We start from the raw sequence: 18,761 nt of genomic DNA on the forward strand, positions 1-18,761 counted from the left end.
ACGCATCCCTAGGCACTGACGGACAATTTCTGAGCATGGTCAATCAACCTAACCCGCAGATGTTTGGACTCTGGGAGGAAACCGGAGTACTCAGAGGAAGCCCACGCAGACACGAGGAGAACGTGCAAACTCCACACAGACAGTGACCCAAGCTGGGAATCGATCCCAGGACCCTGGAGCTGTGAAGCAGCAGTGCCGACGTGCTGCCCAGATGTCAGTGTGATTTCCTTCGTTAAATATCCCACTGAGCGGTGCAGTTTGGGTCTGTGTGACGTTGTCTGGCCCATCTTCGCTGAATATAATCCATGTTTTCAGATGTCTTTCTGATCAACAATGCAAGTAATTGTGGCTTTTTTTTTTACCATATTTTCACAGGTCCGGCATTATCTCCGACCGTTCTGCCCACACCTTCAGGTATGTCAGAGTAATAAATATCAATCACTATTATGGCTAATTTTACATTAGGATAAATAATTGTCACACGTTGGCATTGTCTTCATTTTATCAATTCTTACCGACAGTCTGGGTGTTTGGATAATCCTGTATTTAAAAATATTGTGGACATTTTAACTCACAACGTCCTTGAGTATTTCATCAAGGATATGAAGATGAAAGCACCTCCATCCCTCTGGTGATCTGCATATCACTCGGTGTCCTGTTGATCTGTGAGTTAATCGTCCTTTTGGCAGTAATGCAGAGAAGATAATCAATAAAAGGTAAGGCCCGTTCAGATCCCTGAACCCACGCTGAGTCATGGATGTTGCTTCATACATCAGAGGGGCTTCTCTGCCAATTTACATAGAATGACTTGAATACATTTCAAAAACAAATTAACTGAGTATTGGCCAGTAATTTATTTCAAGTCACATGAGAAATAGTAAAATATTACATATAAATGACGGAGTTATCTACGTTCATTTTCTTGCTTCATCCACCAGTGCAGGAGATATGGAAATGGAAATATTTTTTGTTGCAATCGATTTAAAAGTTTAAACAATAAATTGAGCTCTGATGGCCTGTACTCTCTGTTATAAGAGGAGATGGCAGCAGGGATAGTGTGAGTGTTAGTTGTGTTATTCCATTTTTTTCCTCGATTCTGGAAAGATACCAGTGGATTGGAAACACGCTAATATGGCACCCTTATACAAAAAAAAGAGAGAGAGGGCAAAAACGTGGCAAACTGTTGGCCACTTATCTCGATCTCTGATTTGGGAAGTTGTTGCAGTCTATCATTCAGCAGGAGATAACTGATCAATGGAAAACAAAGTGGAGTTCACCAGGGCCAGCTCGATTTTATGAAGGGCAAGCTTCCTTGACAAACTTGCTAGAGATTTTTGAGGATTTAAACAACAAGGTGGATTTTGGGGATCATGTATATGTGGCATATCTGGATTATAGAGGGCATTGGAGAAGAGTAGTAGAATGTTAGGGGTTGGGCACAGAAAATTGGCTTGGAGAGAGGATTGCTTGAGTAAGAGAAATCGTAGGGTCGAGGTAAATGGGATCTTCTTCTGCAGAGAAATTGAAGTGTAATGAGGGATGACTCAGTGTTCACTTTTTAACTGTTTACAACTGATATAACTGACCTGCGATTAGCGTCAGAGTGCAACATAGCAAGGTTCGTGGAGGATTCGAAGATGACTGGGAAAGCAGGCTCTGTTGACATTATAGATTTTACAGATGGATATTGACGGGCTAGGAGAATGGACTAGAATGTGGCATATCGATATTAATGTGAATACTTGTGAGGTTCTCCATTTTCACGAGAAAATATTGAAAGTGTAAATGATTATTTAAATGTGAAACATATTCGAATTCACTCAGTGCAGCGGGATCCGGTGTCCTTGTGCACGAATGACAGAATGTGAATATGCAGGTGCAGCGTTTTCTAACAGCGGCAAGTTGAATATTGGAATTTATTTGAAAAGAACAGCATTTTAAATATCAAGAAATGTTATTAACACTGGAGAAGGCCTTGGTGAAACCGTATCTAGAGTCTTGTGTCCAGATTTGTTCTCCATACCTGATGAAGGATGTGCTGATACTGAAGGCCGTTCAGGGGGTGTTCACCAGATTGATTCCAGGGCTGAAGGGGCTTCCACACGAGCAGTGTTTGACTAGCTTAGGTGTGTACCCGCTGGAGCTCAAAAGAAGTAGGATCTGACTGCGGGACATAAAATGCTAAAGAGTTTGATGAGGTGGAAATTGAACAGCTATTCCCCATTTGTTGGAGAGTACACAACAGAAGCTCATAGGCCCTCTTTTTTAAGCTCCAGTGGGAAAAAACCTAAGCTATTCAAACGGTGCTCGTGTGGTAGAGTGAGTGTAAGACGAAGTAGATCCAAAACTGTGGTGAGGGACGAATTCTCTCAGAGGTTTGTGAACCTGTGAAAAGATTCCCCGGAATGCAGGGGGACACAATCAGTCAGCAGAGTGAAGAAAGAGACAAATATGTGTCTCCATATTTATGCAGGGGAGGTCCTATGAGGAGAGACTGAGGGATTTGGGGTTGTTTTCACTGGAAAGAAGGCGGCTAAGAGGGGATCTTATAGAAACATATAAGATGATTAGAGGTTTAGAACATAGAACATAGAACACTACAGCACAAACAGGCCCTTCGGCCCACAAGTTGCGCCGATCACATCACCTACCAACCTACAGACCTATCTATAACCCTCAATCTCATTAAACCCCATATACTCATCCAGAAGTCTTTTAAAAGACCCCAGCGAGTTCGCCTCCACCACCACTGACGGCAGCCGATTCCATTCACTCACCACCCTCTGAGTGAAAAACCTACCCCTAACATCACTTCTGAACCTCCCTCCCCGCACCTTAAATCTGTGTCCTCTCGTAGCGACCATTTCAAACCGGGGAAATAGCCTCTGAGAGTCCACCCTATCTATTCCTCTCAACATTTTGTAAACTTCTATCAGGTCGCCTCTCAACCTTCGTCTCTCCAGGGAAAAGAGTCCCAGCTCCCTCAACCTAACTTCATAAGGCATGCCTCCCAGTCCAGGCAACATCCTTGTAAATCTCCTCTGCACCCTTTCAATAGCTTCTACATCTTTCCTATAGTGAGGCGACCAGAACTGCGCACAATACTCCAAATGAGGCCTGACAAGGGTCTTATAAAGTTGCAGCATTACCTCCCGACTCCTAAACTCAATCCCTCGATTAATGAAGGCCAGTACACCATACGCCTTCTTGACCACCTCCTCCACCTGCGAGGCCGATTTAAGAGTCCTGTGGACCCGGACCCCAAGATCCTTCTGCTCCTCAACACTACTCAGACTTCTGCCCTTGATAGTGTACTCGTTCATCCCGTTGGTTCTGCCAAAATGGACGACTACACATTTATCCGCGTTGAAGTCCATCTGCCACTTCTCCGCCCAGTCCTGCATCCTATCTATGTCCTGCTGCAACTTTTGCCATCCCTCCAGATCATCCACAACACCACCGACCTTCGTGTCATCAGCGAGGTTTAGATAGGGTGGATGGTGATAGCCTGTTTCCTCGGATGGAGAAAGCTAGCACGAGGGGGCATGGCTTTAAATTAAGGGGGGGTAGTTATAGGACGGATGTCAGGGGCAGGTTCTTTACCCAGAGGGTGGTGAGGGACTGGAATGCCCTGCCTGCTGCAGTTGTAAATGTGCCTAGGTTGGGGGTGTTTAAGAGATTGGTGGATAGGTTTATGGACGAAAAGGGATTGGTTTAGATTAGTGGGTCAATGTTTTTTTTAAAAAATAAGACTGGTCGGCGCAACATTGTGGGCCGAAGGGCCTGTTCCGCGCTGTAATGTTCTATGTTCTATGTTCTATGTTCCATGGAAGCTGGATAAAGCTCAAATGGAGCAGGCAGGTTTGTGGATTTGGGAGCAAGATCAGATCAGCCATGATCATATCGGATGGTGGAGTGGCCTCAAAAGGTTGAATTGCCCCAAACTCGCTCCCAATTCCTGTGTTCCAATGTGTTCATTACTGATTTAGCAATTGACATTTTGTTTCCACTTACAATTGGATCGAAGCAAAAAAAAAATCCAGAAAAAATGAAAGAAACAATAGGCATAAAGACACATCGCCAATGTAAGCAAGGAGCAACAACGGGGGACATGTGTTAGACTCAGTGGAGTAATGAACTGAGCCAAGAGAGATGTGGAGTCGGGGGTGGTGGAGGGGGGGGGGGGGGGGGGGGGCGGAGATGATGTTATTAGTTAAGATTGCAAAGGAGTACTAGTATATCAGTGATTAATGGAGTGTTAATTAACACAGAAAAATATTCAATCAAATCAGAAATAAAATGGCCAATTTAGAATTTCTTTCAGCTATTTTCGAAGGATAGTTTTTATAGACAGTCAACAATGCTGAAATGAGAGAAATATTAATCAATTGTTTGTTTCAGTTTATACCAGAGGTAACACTTAAGTTCATGACTTCACAAGATGTGAATGGGAATGACATCAACAGGTAGAAACTAAAACGAACCAGAACATTAAACTCATTGGAACATTTTCATCCATGCATTTTTAAAGAAAGGAAAATTCTACCAAAAGCAGAATTGCAGTTTTTCACCGAATCATTACTAAAGGGTGTAATGCCAGAGTCCTGGCGGGAAGCAAATATTGATGTTGTGATTAGGAAATGAAAAGGACAATGTCAAGAAAATGGGTGTCAGTTTCCTGGACATAAACGGGAGGAAAGCGAATCAATTGTTGACAAAAGGAGGAAAGAAAATATCTACATTAAAGCAATGTAAAGGAGTCAGTGCACCTTTCATGGTGAGATCCTACGCACAATCAACATCATCAAAATCTCACAAAAGTCACCACAGCACAAACCGTAAACACCAGAAAAGTATTTTTATTGTGTCCAATATTCGTTCCGTAATTGCCATTTTATACACCAATGAATGGGACAATATCCTTTCAGCTCTTTCTTCAGTAAGTTCCAATCTTTCTTGTATGTCAAAAGTTTGCAAATCCGTGTTACATCCTAACACTTCAATAGAAACATAAAGCTGACACTCCGGTGCCGTGCTGAGCGAGTTGCTGCACACTTGGCGATATGATCTTTCATAGGAGCCATTCACCCAATGGCCAAGATGCATTTTCTCTTGGTTATAAATGATCAGCTGACCACGCTAGAAAAGACTTGAGTTAGCAAATTTTCCCGGAACAAAATTTACCATTTGAACAAATTCACAAAGTCAGATAAAAGTGTATTTCTATAGACGGAAGGTGATTCAAATCGGTGTTCCGGCACTGGGATCATTTGTTTATAATTGATCTAATCAAACTACGTTTTAACGATGATAGCATTTTTTTGGACAGAAAGGAAGCCAATGGGATTACAAGAAAACATTCATGAACTTGTTCTAACGGACACATGATTTGTAAACAAATTCAATATATTTAACTGATAATGAGTACTTCGCGAGAGCAAACAAAAAACAATTTAATGTATTATACTGAAGAAGGAATTAAATGTCATAGTTCATAAAATTGATTAAAAATACACAGATGCCCAATTAATTCGAAGCAGGCAGAAACGTTGACCAGAAGCCGAAACAAACACAAAAGTTTATTTCTAAAACAATAGAGCGGATACTGCTGGACAATCTCAGCAGGTCTGGACAGAGAACAATGTTCACCAGAAGCCAAAACAAACACAAGAGTTCATTTCTAAAACAATAGAGGGGAAAATGCTGGACAAACTCAGCAGACCTGAAGAGAGACCAAATTCAACACTTTGAGTGCCAATGACTCGTTTTCATGCCTGACCTGCTGACTCTGTCAGAGATTTTCTGTTTTGTTTCCGATTTCAAGCTTTGCCACATTGTATTTACAAAATTACAGATGGAAAATTATAAACATTTATAAATTATAAATGGCATCATTGCTCTGATGCCATTTTGTTTGGATTGCATGGTTCTTAACAGGATTTTGTAAAACGACACAGGAATCAGGGGAGGGTTCAAAAGAATTTACAAATACGTTAGCAGGTAGGCGGGCAGAGACCTGCCCGGAATGGCTGAACAGAGTTTAAAAAAAAACACGAGAACTTACTTGGCCTATTAGTGCTCTTTTCTGGTGAATTGCACGGGGCTCCCATCAGAGGAAAGTAAAAACACATTTATTAGTCACAAGTAAGTGTAAACTAACACTGCAATGAAGTTACTGTGAAATCCCCAGTGGTTTCACTCCTTCCGACCGTACGGCGGCGCAGTGATGAGTGCTGCTGTTTCATAGCTCCAGGACCTGGGTTTGATTATCGGCTTGCGTTATAGTCTGTGTAGAGTTTGCACCTTCTCCCCATGTCTGCATTGCTTCCCTTGATGAGCTCTGAATTTATCCCACAGTCCAAAAGATGTCCGTATTCGGTTGATTAGACATGCTAATTTGCCGCTTAGTGTTGGTCACAGGGACAGGCAATGTTCATATGTTTGGCTGCAGAGATAGAACCTGGGGAGGATGGTTGTCAGTGCAAACTCGTTGGGCCAAATTGTCTCACTCTGCACTGTAGGGTATCTATGTTTTGATGGATTTTCATCTCTGAGGATAAAATCCGGGGATAATATGGTAGGGATGAAATGATTCTGGATCATAAAAACCGGTCCACTGACTCAGATGGAATGTTTTTTTTCCTCACATATTCCCGGTTCTCTGATATCTTACACATTATTTGTCCTAAGGGACTGGACATTTCGGATCCAGAGTAACATATTTCCTCCATTAAGATAGTGCTGGTTCTTCAGTTTGGATCACTGCAGTCAGTCTGCTGACTGTTCTGCCAAATTGGTGGGATGTTTAAACGCCAGGATATTTCCACAGAGGCGATTAAGTTGTTGTGATCTCGACTAACGCTCTGAGTCACTCTCTATCACGATAACATTGTAACAACTTCACAAAATAATTGCCAACTAACAACTATTTTGTGCTTACCAGTTTCTTCAAGCATTGACTCCTTCAATCAGATTGAGTATTACACCAGTCACAGTTTAGGAAACACAGATCCTGGACCAGAATATCCTGAAGTGAATTCTTCCTCAATTCAGGGGAGGTGGAAGTTCACATGCGACCATGTCCTTCCGAGCCTTCTCACTCTGTAATATCTAAAATAGCGTTTGAAATCTCCAAACGTGTACTCCATGACGTGTACACCATGATGTGTGCACCATGATGTGTACACCATGGAATGGCAGGGCCAAATGCCTCAGATATTGCAGAATGATTTGAATTACAGAAACTTTGAGTCTCAAACAATATGTTCTCATTGTTCCAAGCAATGGAAATTAGATTTTTAAAACGAAGTTCCATTTATTTCCCCTTTCTTGGTTGTTATTTGTGGACTGGTTTGTGGGATCGGTGACACATTGGGAACGGTATACATTTGAACGAAAGTTGGAAAAAAGAAACAAAATTTCGCCCAATAATCTCTATGCTCCAATCCACTGGCCTCCATGCCACAACAGATCAAAGTCTCAGCCCCGGAAATACTGCGGCAACAGACATTAAACGATATGATTCTAATTGTCCTTCATTACTAATTAAGTTCAATTCAAATCCTTTCCCTCTCAGCTCCTGTTTTGACAGACTCTGACGATGCTGAGAGTGAAACCATTGACTCTGATGGGGCACTTGCTGCTGAACCGGGACCCTGACGGTATCTTCACATTGACAAGTTCCAGCGGTGATCTGGACACTCTGGGTGAGATAATTCATTGATTGTTCCCTATCTTAGACAGTGGGTTGGGATCAGTACACAATAAGTTGATAAGAAATTGGAACAGGATTAGGCCTTTGAGAACGTCCAGCCTGGTCCGCCCTTCAGTGGATCATGTCTAATCAGACTTTCATCACATTGGCTCTCTTCCCCTTTTCCCGTGATCCTCGGTTTCTTTACTGATCAATAATCTACCTATCTCAGCCTTAAACGTGCACAAGGACTCTGCCTCCACAGCTCTCTGTGGCAACGAGTTCCAAAGATTCCATACTCACCAACAAGAGAAAATCCTTCAACTTTCAGTCTGAAATTTCTCCCTCCTCATTCTGAAAATACGCAACTGGTGATAGAATCTCTAATGGCTGCAACATCATCTCATTTATCCTGGTAATCCCCATAAGAATCATATGTTTCAATGAGATCACCTTGCATTCTTCTGAATACCAATGCCCATGGCGGCAAGCTATTCCGCCTTTCCTCCTAAAACTATCCCCTGTTGCATGTGATCATCCTCAGGACCTTTCTTTGAGCTGCCCCTAATTAAACAGTGTTTCCATTAAATAAGTTGCCATAAATACTCAATTCTCAATTTGTGATCTTTTCAGTATCAGGTAATAATTATCCGAGACCTCTGTTGTCTGCTTTTTTTTATGATTTGTGCAGAAGTACCGCTAAGTTTCCGTGTATTTTAGCTTCCAGCAGTTTTTCTCCAGTTAAATTATTGTTTTTTTTTTGTTTTTTTTCCAAAAAAATATATTTTACTCTTTGTGCATTTTTTTATCCACTCACTGAACTCATCAATATATCTTTGCAAAATGTTTGCAGCTCTCTCAAAATTTGTCTTGATGCAAATTTTAACGCCAGCTTTAAATTTGTCTCCAGATGATTTGCATCTTCCTCCAAGTTGTTACAATATGTTGTAAAGAGTTGTGTCGAGTTGTGATCCTTTTGGAACCCTACTGGCTACAGGTGGCCAAACTGAAAAACAAAACAAAACAAAAAGATCCTTTATCCCCACAGCCTGTTTCCTGCTCATTAGCCAATTCTCTATTACTGCCAATGTAATGACTCCAAAACAATGGGCTCTTTTATTGTGAATTAATATTTGTGAGCTACTTTGGTGAAGATTTCAGGAAGTCAAAAAGCAACACATCGACTGTTTCCGCACTACCCAATCCGATTGACACATCTTTTAAACATTCAGGGTGAGTCATGAGTGTTTTATCCCGCTCTTCGGGTCTTTACCCCTTCTGAGAATAACTTTTTTGCTGAGAATTATGAATTACGTCCTTAAATTCCGACTACTGTACGATTACTGTCTTCCCTGATAACGTATCCGCCCAGTTTACTTCATCTTGTTTTATGCTTACTTATTTCATTTAAATCAAACATCGCTGTTTCTGACTCAGAGTCCTCACTCTCAAATTCATTACTCAACCCTATCATGTAATGATCGCAACTTCCCAGGGAATCCTTAATTCCGTGGTCATTTACTAAAGCTGCCTCTTTAACCATTGGTTCTTTCCTGGTTTTCAGCATTGTAAATCGTTGCAGTAATCTATCCATAATACCCTTTGTGACTTTCTTGCTGCAGCTATCCTTCCCAACGTTATTGAACAATCAACATTAGTAAACTGACACAATTATTGCTCTATCATTTTAAATGCTCCATGATTTGTTGATATATTGCTTTTCCTTTGACGTGGATATTGTTTCAGGGTGTATTCTATCCTCCTTCCAATGTGCCACCCCCTCCACCACCCCCCCCCCACCCCCCACCCACCCTGCTATTTTCCATCTCCACCCTCATGGACTTCATTTCATCCATGCCATGATGCTCTCTCACAAAAGTGTGCATTTCAGTCCTTATTAACTGTGCTACCCCATCATACCCTCCTCTCCTGGCGTTGTGAAATGTTAAATGTATCTGAAAATTAATTAATTTCCCAGCTCTGATGTATTTGCAACCAAGTCTTCGCAAAAGCTATTCTCTCAAATCCAGATAGCTTGGTTTGCGCTGTCTGTTCGTCTATTTCGAACTCTATGTGCATTCAGGTATAAAGCGTTTAAAGATTCGTCTTTTGCTATTATTAATCATCATTTGTGCTGTGAGAATATTTCCCTTTTGTCGTTAATTATCTGAGCTCCCAATGCTGCATTTTACTGTTCATTATTATTGATTCCAGTGCTTCTGTTTCCGATGTCACACATCCAGTTATCATTCCATTTTATCCCTTCCGAACTAAACACTCAAATAATCGCCAATGGACAACATTTTTGGCCCTGACCAGGTGCAACCCGTCCAGTTTGTTTTGATTTCTCCCCACCCCCAACCAATCCCTGAACTGGTGCCAAAGTCCCACCGATGTAAAACCCGTCACCAGGTGCTCAGCTGATACAGAGTCACAGAGTCATAGGGGTTTTCAGCATGGAAACAGGCCCTTCAGCCGAACTTCTCCATGTTGCCCTATGTTTAAAACCCCTAAGCTAATCCCACTTGCCCGCATTTGACCCATATCCCTTTGTACCCATTGTACCCGTGTAGCTCTGTAAACGTTTTTTTTAATGTAAAATTGTCCCCGCCTCGACCACTGCCTCTTGTTCCAGACACTCACCAGCCTCTGTGTGAAAAAAAAAGCCCCTCTGGACACCTTTGAATCTCGCCCCTCTCACCTTAAACTTATGCTGTCTAATTTTAATCTCCCCTACCTTTAGGAAACAAGAAAATGACTATATACCTTGTCTATGCCCCTCATTATTCTATAGACTTCTATATTTCACCCCTCAGCCTCCTACGTTCCAGAGAAAAAAAAGTTCGAGCCTACTCAGCCTCTCCTTAAAATTCAATCCATCAAGTCCCGATAGCATCCTAGTAAATATTTTCTGCACTTTTTCTTTCTAGTTTAGGAACATCATTTCTATAATAGTTTGAGCAGAATTGCACACAGTATTCCAAGTGTGGCCTTACCAATGCCTTGTACAGCTTCAACAAGACCTCCCACCTCCTGCATTCACCGTTCTGACCGATGAAACCAAGAATGCTAAAGGTCTTTTTCACCATTTTGGCCAACTGTGACTCCACGTTCAAAGAGTTGTGGACATGCACCTTTCGATCTTTTTGTTCTGCATCTCTCCCCAATGCCCTACCATTAACGGGCTAAGTCCTGCCTTGGTTCAATCTATCAAAATGCATCACCACACATTTGGCCAAATTAAAGTCCATCTGCCATTCGTCACCCCACTGGTCTAATTTATCAAGATCCTGTTGCAATTGGAGATTAGTTTCAACACTGTTCACTATGCCAGCAATCTTAGTGTCATCTGAAAATCTACTAACCATGTCCCTTATATTCTCATCCAAATCTTTCATATAAATGGCAAATAACAGTGGGTGCAGCGCTGATCACTGACACACTCTCTACAACCACCCTCCGGCTTCTTTCAATAAGCCATTTTTGTATCCGTTTTTATACTCCTATAGAATCATAGAACCCTACAGTGCAGAAAGAGACCCTTCAGCCCATCGAGTCTGCACCGAACACAATCCAATCCACGCCCTACTCCCATATCCCTACCTATTAGACCCACTAATCCCTCTAGTCTACTCATCCCTGGACACTAAAGGGCAATTTCTTAGCATGGCCAATCAACCTAACGCTCACATCTTTCGACTGTGGGAGGAAACCGGAGTACCCGGACAAAACCCACGCAGACACGAGGAGAATGTACAAACTCCACACAGACAGGGCCTGAGCCGGGAATCTAACCCAGGAAGCTGGAACTGTGAAGCAGCAGTGCTAACCAGTGTGCGACTGTGTCGCCCTCAACCTGGATCCCGTCAGACTTAATTTTATGCAACAACCTACCATGCCGTACATTGCCAAAGGCCTTGCTAAAGACCATGTCGACAACATCAACTGCACTGTCCTCATCTACCTTCTTAGTTACCCCTTCAAAAAACTGAATTTAATTTGTGAGACATGATTTTCCACTCACAAAACCACTCATATGTCCTGCTACATATAATTTGACAAACACCATGAGCTGTTAGTAAATCGGAAATCATTATATTTGAGAAACACTTTCGAACTGACTTCCTAACTCCCCATATTCTGCCATTCTATTTTACCCATTTGATTAATACCGATGCAACTCATGACAAGTGGCTGCTGAGCGCCCCCTGCTGAATATCCGCTCTGAGAAACCCTTGAGCACCAGGGACGAAACATATCAACCTGAAGTTCCCTGGCATTTGAATCTCATATAAGGATTGCATTCCCACACTTTCTGTTCTATCTCGTGCAATGGAGCCATATATGGTGCTATGAATTCGGATGTTACTCCCATCACATGAGAAGCCATTACCCCAACAGGGTCGAAATCAGCCCACCATCAGTGGCACCTCCGCGCCAGGCCCCCAAGTATTTTCCCTGCTCATCTGCCTAACACTAAGGGGCGATTTCGCATGGCCAATCAACCCAACCTGCACTTCATTGGATTGTGGGAGTGAACCGGAGCGCCCGGGGGAAACCCACGCAGACACGGAGAGAATATGCAAACTTCACACAATCAGCTCGGTATTGAAAACGGGGCCCCTGATGCTGTGAGTCCGCAGTACAGCCCTTATTTTGTTTTTATTACTTTAAATCATCCTAGACCTCAGATTGTTTTTTAGGACGAAATAAACATTTAAATTAAATTGCATCATTGCTACAAGCTCAGCCCTTGTGACTCCCTGTTTCCCGAAGCTCCAGACAAGGCCGCACTGAAGAGCCTTCTGTTTTTGGCCCGAAATTCAAGGTTTCTGAAGCTGCATTAATCCTGATTTCTAATTAACTAGCTCCAGCTGAGAGGCTGGGAAAACCTTTTTCCAACCTGCGATTAAGATTCACCCAATCAAAAGTGCAATGTTTAATTGATTGCTAAAATAATGAACAAAGTAGATTGAAATTTAACATTTCCTGGATACTGTGAGGAAATCCCTGTCATTTCTGATCCCCTTCATGGAGTCCCATGCTGTGACTGCTTTCTGAATTGATTGTTACCTCTGATTATTACTGCAGTCTCCCGCCCTCTTGTGTGGAATATACTCGCTCTGCTGTGCAGCCGATTAAAGAATATTGCCGCATTTTGGGTTTAGTTCCTGTCGTGAATGCACAGACTTGTATTAAACAAGCCCAAAGTTCACCAAAAAAAAGTCTAACGCCACTGTCGACCAGCATTGATCCAATCTGATCGGTTCCTTCCACGCCAACTAAGAATAAGAATGTTACCTGTGGCGCAAACACAGGAGTTTAACAACCGTTGGGCAGTGACCATTTGCTTCGTTTGCACGTATACATCATTAACCCTATTTTACGACATTTACCAATGGGAATGCCGCAGTTTAGGGATGTGACCTGTCCCGCGTGGTTTCTGCTTTGTGATTTCCTGCAGTATTTTCAGTGGTACATTACACTGAAGGTATCAGAGAGAATGTGCAGTGTGTATTTGATAGAAAGAAATTTCCAGTCGAACTGAAATATAACACAGGTATTTGTGAAGTGTTGACCTGATTGTGGAAATACTTGTCATTCTTACATATTTTTTCTCTTTAACCGTTTCAGGTCACAGTCATCAACAAATACAGGATGAGACGTCCACGGACATACGGATCTCGTATTAGATGAATTAACATTTCCACAAATACCGCCATGTCGAATATGCTTTCATGCCAGATAAAAACGTTGTTGTTTTCGGATCAATAGTTTATAGTTTCATGTCGCATTTTGTAATTCTCATTTCTGTCTTTGTTCTGCGTGAAAGAGTAAACGTTTTGTTCAATCAACAGTGGAAAACAACCTCGAATGTATATCGAGTCTATATTAAAGCTGTTACATCGCATTGCATTGTGGAACGGAACCGTTATTATAATTCAAGATTTGATGTTTTTTTTGTCAAATGGATTTGAAGTTTATTTTGTAAACGCTTCCCTTCTTATGCCACTAAATACAGATTAGAGCAGATAAATACATGGTTTGCTTCCATTTTCTTCATTTATTATATTGTAAATAGTCAGGGAGGCAGAGAGAGGACATTTACCGGGGGGGTGGGGTTTGCAAAGATTGAATGGGGATTACTGGGAGGATTAGAGGGGACATTAGGAAGACGCTTTTCACTCAGAATGTAGTGGGTGTCTGCAATTCGTGTGTAAACTGCTGGTCCAGAAAGAAACTCCTCGGATCCGTCGATTGGCCCCCAGATCTGTCGCTGAAATGTTGTAACCTGTAAAGATCGGACTGGGGACTGGGTCACTAGAAGGTGGGATTAGAATGGAATGCTAGGTTATATTTCTCGAGATGGTTCAGATGTGATGGGCTGAATGGCCTCTTTCTATGCCGTATCCTTTTCTCTGCTTTCTGTTAGCCCTCTCGCTGGGCCAGGTGGAGGAATGAGTTTTGTTTTAAATAAGAAACAAGAGGAAAGCTGCGGATATTGAAGCAACGCTGAGTTATTCTGATACCCATCCCCCCTCCAATAATCAAAGTGAGTGAGAAATCTCCCCGCCCGCCCCATGTTCAACCCAAATGCATTTCCCGGGGTGACAGTACGGTGACACAGTGTTTCGCGCTGCTGGCTCACAACACCAGGGACCCGAGTTCGATTCAAGCCTTGGGTCACTGTCTGTGTGGAGTTTGCACATTCTCCCCGTGTCTGACTGGGTTTCTTCTGGGTGCTCCGGTTTCCAACCACATTCCAAAGATGTGTGGGTTAGGGGGGATCAGAGGGTAACTATGTGAGGGGAGGGGAGTCGGATAAGATGCCCTGTCGATGCAGAGTCCATGCACCGTCAGGATTTGATGGTTTTAAGTGGGGGTAGTTTGATCCCTGGGGTCAAGGTGCTGCGGTGACAATTCACTCTCTGGCTTTAAACACTCTGCAATGCAGAGACTGGAGAGGAGTGTACACCAGGGGGCAGCATTGCAGCTTCTTCCCCCCATTGAAACTGGGATTGTTGCTCCATCTGCTGCACCATCCCCACCACATCCACCGGGGACAATCTGGACAATGGGCTGCAGGGAGACCCATCGCTGGCGGCCATCTTGTATTGCTGGAAGAGTCAGCCGGCGGCCATCTTGCGTTACCAGGGGAGATGGCAGGCGGCCATCTTGCGTTGCCAGGGGAGACGGCCGGCGGCCATCTTACGTTGCCAGGGGAGACAGCAGGCGGCCATCTTGCGTTGCCAGGGGGACGGCAGGCGGCCATCTTGCATTGCCAGGGCAGACGGCAGGCGGCCATCTTGCGTTGCCAGGGGAGACAGCAGGCGGGCATCTTGGAATATTGTGTACGCTTATAGACTCCTTATTGAAGGAAATAATTAATTCTATGGGAAGGAGTTGAAAAAAAAGTGTACTGGACTAATATCTGTAATGGACTGGTTACTGCTGCAGTAAGTTTGCAGAGACCCGGTTTGCATTCAGTGCAGTTTAGGAGAGTAGGAAGCCATTTGATCAAAACCTCTAAGATCCTGGAGGGTACTGAACGGGTAGATGTGGCAAGGATATTCTTTCTTGCTGGAAATTTAGATCAGGGATCATTATTTTCATCAACGGATCGTCCATTTCCGGGACAATATTTATTTTTTGTTGGACATTAAGCGATTAGTTAATGAATTCCTAATGTATGTTAAATTTCCCATTTCCTTGTATGATTCCACCCAACATTACACCAACATGTTTCTGAAGTCTTACACGAATAACCTGACAATTCCACAATTTGGCAGCAATTTGAAGCCATTTCACTGCTTCTTCACCTCGCACTCTCTCCCCCACCGCTGGTATCGGTGTGTCACTCCCTTTCTCTCGCACTCTGTCCTCCCACCGCTGGTATCGGTGTGTCACTCCCTTTCTCTGGCACTCTGTCCTCCCACCGCTGGTGTCGGAGTGTCACTGCCTCTCTCTGGCACTCTCTCCTCCCACTGCTGCTGTCGGTGTGTCACTGCCTCTCTCTGGCAGTCTCTTCTCCTACCGCTGGTGTCGCTGTCACTGACCTCTTCGTTCTGTCACTCTCTGCTCCCACTGGTGGTGCCTCTGTGCTCCCCCCTTCTCGCTCTGTCACTTTCTTTTCCCACCGCTGATGTTTCTCGTTCTCTCGATCTCCCACCCCAACCACGGCTGGTGTCACTGACTCTCCAATTTTCGCCCTGTCACTCTGTCCTCCTACCGCTAGAGTCGCTGTCTGTCCCGCTCTGTTTCTGTCACTCTTTCCTCCCACCGCTGATAACTTTCTTTGTCCCTTTCCTCGGCCACTCACTCAACCCATCGCTGGTGTCACTGTCTGTCCCCCTCTGGCTCTGTCACTCCCCTCCCACAGCTGGCGTTTCTGTTCCTCCTCCTCCTTTCACCCGCATGGTGGCGCAGTGCTGAGCGCTGCTGCGAGACAGTGCCAAGGAAACGGGTTCAATTCCTGGCTTGGGTCATTTTCTATGCGGAGTCAGCATGTACTCCCCATGTCTGTGCGGGTTTCCCCCCGGTGCTATGGTTTATTCCCACACTCAGAATGATGTGCTAATGAAGGATTGGCCATGCTCAGCACTCACTCAGTGTACCCGAATAGGTGCCGCTGTGGCGGACAGAGGATTTTTGCAGTAATTTCATTGCAGTGTCAATGTAAGCCTACTCGTGATACGAATAAATAAACTCTCTCCTCCAACCGCTGGTGTCACTGTCCCTGCAATTCCCTTTTCAACAACTTTATTGACAACGAGGCGTTGTGGGCCTGACACAGCGGAATACAGCAAGCTCACAGGGAGAAAAAAAAACGCGAGCGAAGTGGGCCGATATGTAAACATTTCCATCTTAATCTGCGCTCAGAAAATGGTGTCGGAATTGTCCAGTTTGATCACCATTTCCAATATTTATGTATTTGTGAAATAACGGTCTTCAGCTAATTAATGTTTCTGTTTTAATGCCATAACGACCGAAGGATGGTTAGAATTGCCGGGCGATCGTACAGGGGCTTATCCGGAGGAAATGAAAACTAACGGATTACTGGATATTAAATCTTGTGGAATTAAAATGAAAAGGAGACATGGGAATCTGAGCAGCATCTTCATACCTCCCGCTACACAACGGTCTCCAGTGTTTAGGGTAGTGTTGGGATGCAATCGGGTTGTATTTAGTTGCTGGGGAAATGCAGTGGAGCACCGCCCCCACCCCCACACCCACCCACCCACCCACCCCACCTCCGCCCCCATGATGATCTAGAATATAACAAATGAAGAAAACGGAAACAATCCATGTATTTATCCGCCGTAATCTTTATTTAATGGCATAAGAAGTGAAGCTTTTACAAAATGAACGTCAAATCTATTTGACCAAAAAAAAACTTGAATAAAATCTTGAATTATAATCACGGCTCCTTTCCACAATGCAATGCAATGTAATACCTTTAATATGGACAGTGCAATACTCGACACACTTTCCATGTTGTTTTTCATTATTAATTGAACAAAACGTTGATTCTTTCATATAAAACAAGGAAAGAAATAATAATTCACAAAATACACAACATGAAATAATAACATATTGATACAAAAACAACTGCGCATTTTTGTGAGATTAAAGCATATTAAACGTGGCGATATTTGTGGAAAACTTAATGGGCGTCCCCATTGATTTAAGTCACATGTCTGAGGACGTCACATCCTGAATTTTGAGATGGCTGTGACCTGAAACGGTAAAAGAAAAATGAGTGAGAATTACAACCATTTCCACAATTAATTCAACACTACACAAGTAATTGTATTACATTCCAGTTCAACTGTCAGTTTCTTTCTATGAAATACACACTGCACATTCTCTGCGATACTTTCAATGTAATGTATCACTGAAAATACTGCAAGAAATCACAAAGCAGAAACCATGTGGGACAGGTCACACCCCGACACTGCGGCATTCCCATTGGAAAATGTCATAAAATACGGTTTAACATTATATTGTATATGTTTAAACTTCGGAAATGAATGGTCACTGCCCAAGGTCGCTGCTTATGCAAGGGGCACTGTTATTCTTGGCTGGCGTGGAAGGAACCGACAAGATTGGATTAATACGGATTTACTGTATACTGTGGAGGGTAGACACATTTTTGGTGAACTTTGGGCTGAAAGTAGATTCCTTGTTTAATACAATTCTGTGCATTCGCGACAGGAACTAAACCCAAATGCCAATTATTCTTTGATCGGCTGCAGACCAGAGCGAGTATATTCCACACAAGAGGGCGGGAGACTGCAGTAATAATCAGAGGTGATAATCAATTCAGAAAGCAGTCACAGCATGGGATTCCATGAAGGAGATCAGAAATGACAGGGATTTCCTCACAGTATCCAGGAAATGCTAAATTTCAATCTACTTTGTTCATTATTTTAGCAATCAATTAAACATTGCACTTTTGATTGGGTGAATTTTAATGGCAGGTTGGAAACAGGTTTTCCCAGCCTCTCAGCTGGAGCTAGTTAATTAGAAATCAGGATTAATGCAGCTTCAGAAGCCTTGAATGTCAGGCCCAAAAACAGAAGGATCTTCAGTGTGGCGTTGTCTGGAGCTTCGAGAAACAGGGAGTCACAAGGACTGAGTTTGAAGGAATGATGTAATTTAATTTGAAGATTTATTTCAATCTGAATATCAGTCTGAATCCAGATTGTTTTAAATTAATGAAAACAAAATAAGGGCAGCACGGTGAGACAGTGGTTAGCACTGCGGACTCACAGCATCAGGGGTTTTCAATCACGGGTTTTCAATCCCCATCTCATTGTGTGAAGTTTGCATGTTCTCTCCGTGTCTGCGTGGGTTTCCTCCGGGTGATCCAGTTTCCTCTCACAGTCCAATGAAGTGCAGGTTGGGTTGATTGGCCATGCTTAATCGCCCCTTGGTGTTAGGCAGACGAGTAGGGAAAATATTTAGGGCCTGGCGTGGAGGTGCCATTGATGTTGGGCTGATTTCGATCCTGTTGGGGTAATGGCTTCTCATGTGATGGGAGTAACATCCCAATTCATAGCACCAT

At 43.2% G+C, this 18,761-nt stretch overlaps 2 protein-coding genes and 1 long non-coding RNA gene across 3 annotated transcripts in view; 1 reads left to right on the forward strand and 2 right to left on the reverse strand.

Moving 5' to 3' along the window:
• LOC145361224 (scavenger receptor cysteine-rich type 1 protein M130-like) overlaps positions 1-18,761 on the reverse strand; it is a 253,499-nt gene that overhangs the window by 124,474 nt on the left and 110,264 nt on the right. The gene's annotated exons all lie outside the window — the stretch shown is intronic.
• The window catches only part of LOC145361209 (scavenger receptor cysteine-rich domain-containing protein DMBT1-like), a 100,426-nt gene that overhangs the window by 46,477 nt on the left and 35,188 nt on the right, over positions 1-18,761 (reverse strand). The gene's annotated exons all lie outside the window — the stretch shown is intronic.
• LOC145361155 (uncharacterized) lies at positions 329-13,465 on the forward strand. The gene is made up of 3 exons (XR_013889809.1): positions 329-414; positions 7,577-7,706; positions 13,328-13,465. It is a non-coding gene; the product is annotated as an uncharacterized LOC145361155 (long non-coding RNA).

This window comes from Carcharhinus amblyrhynchos, chromosome 34, assembly GCF_965287045.1.
Source record: "Carcharhinus amblyrhynchos chromosome 34, sCarAmb.v2.hapA, whole genome shotgun sequence".
In the NCBI taxonomy this organism is placed as follows: domain Eukaryota; kingdom Metazoa; phylum Chordata; class Chondrichthyes; order Carcharhiniformes; family Carcharhinidae; genus Carcharhinus; species Carcharhinus amblyrhynchos.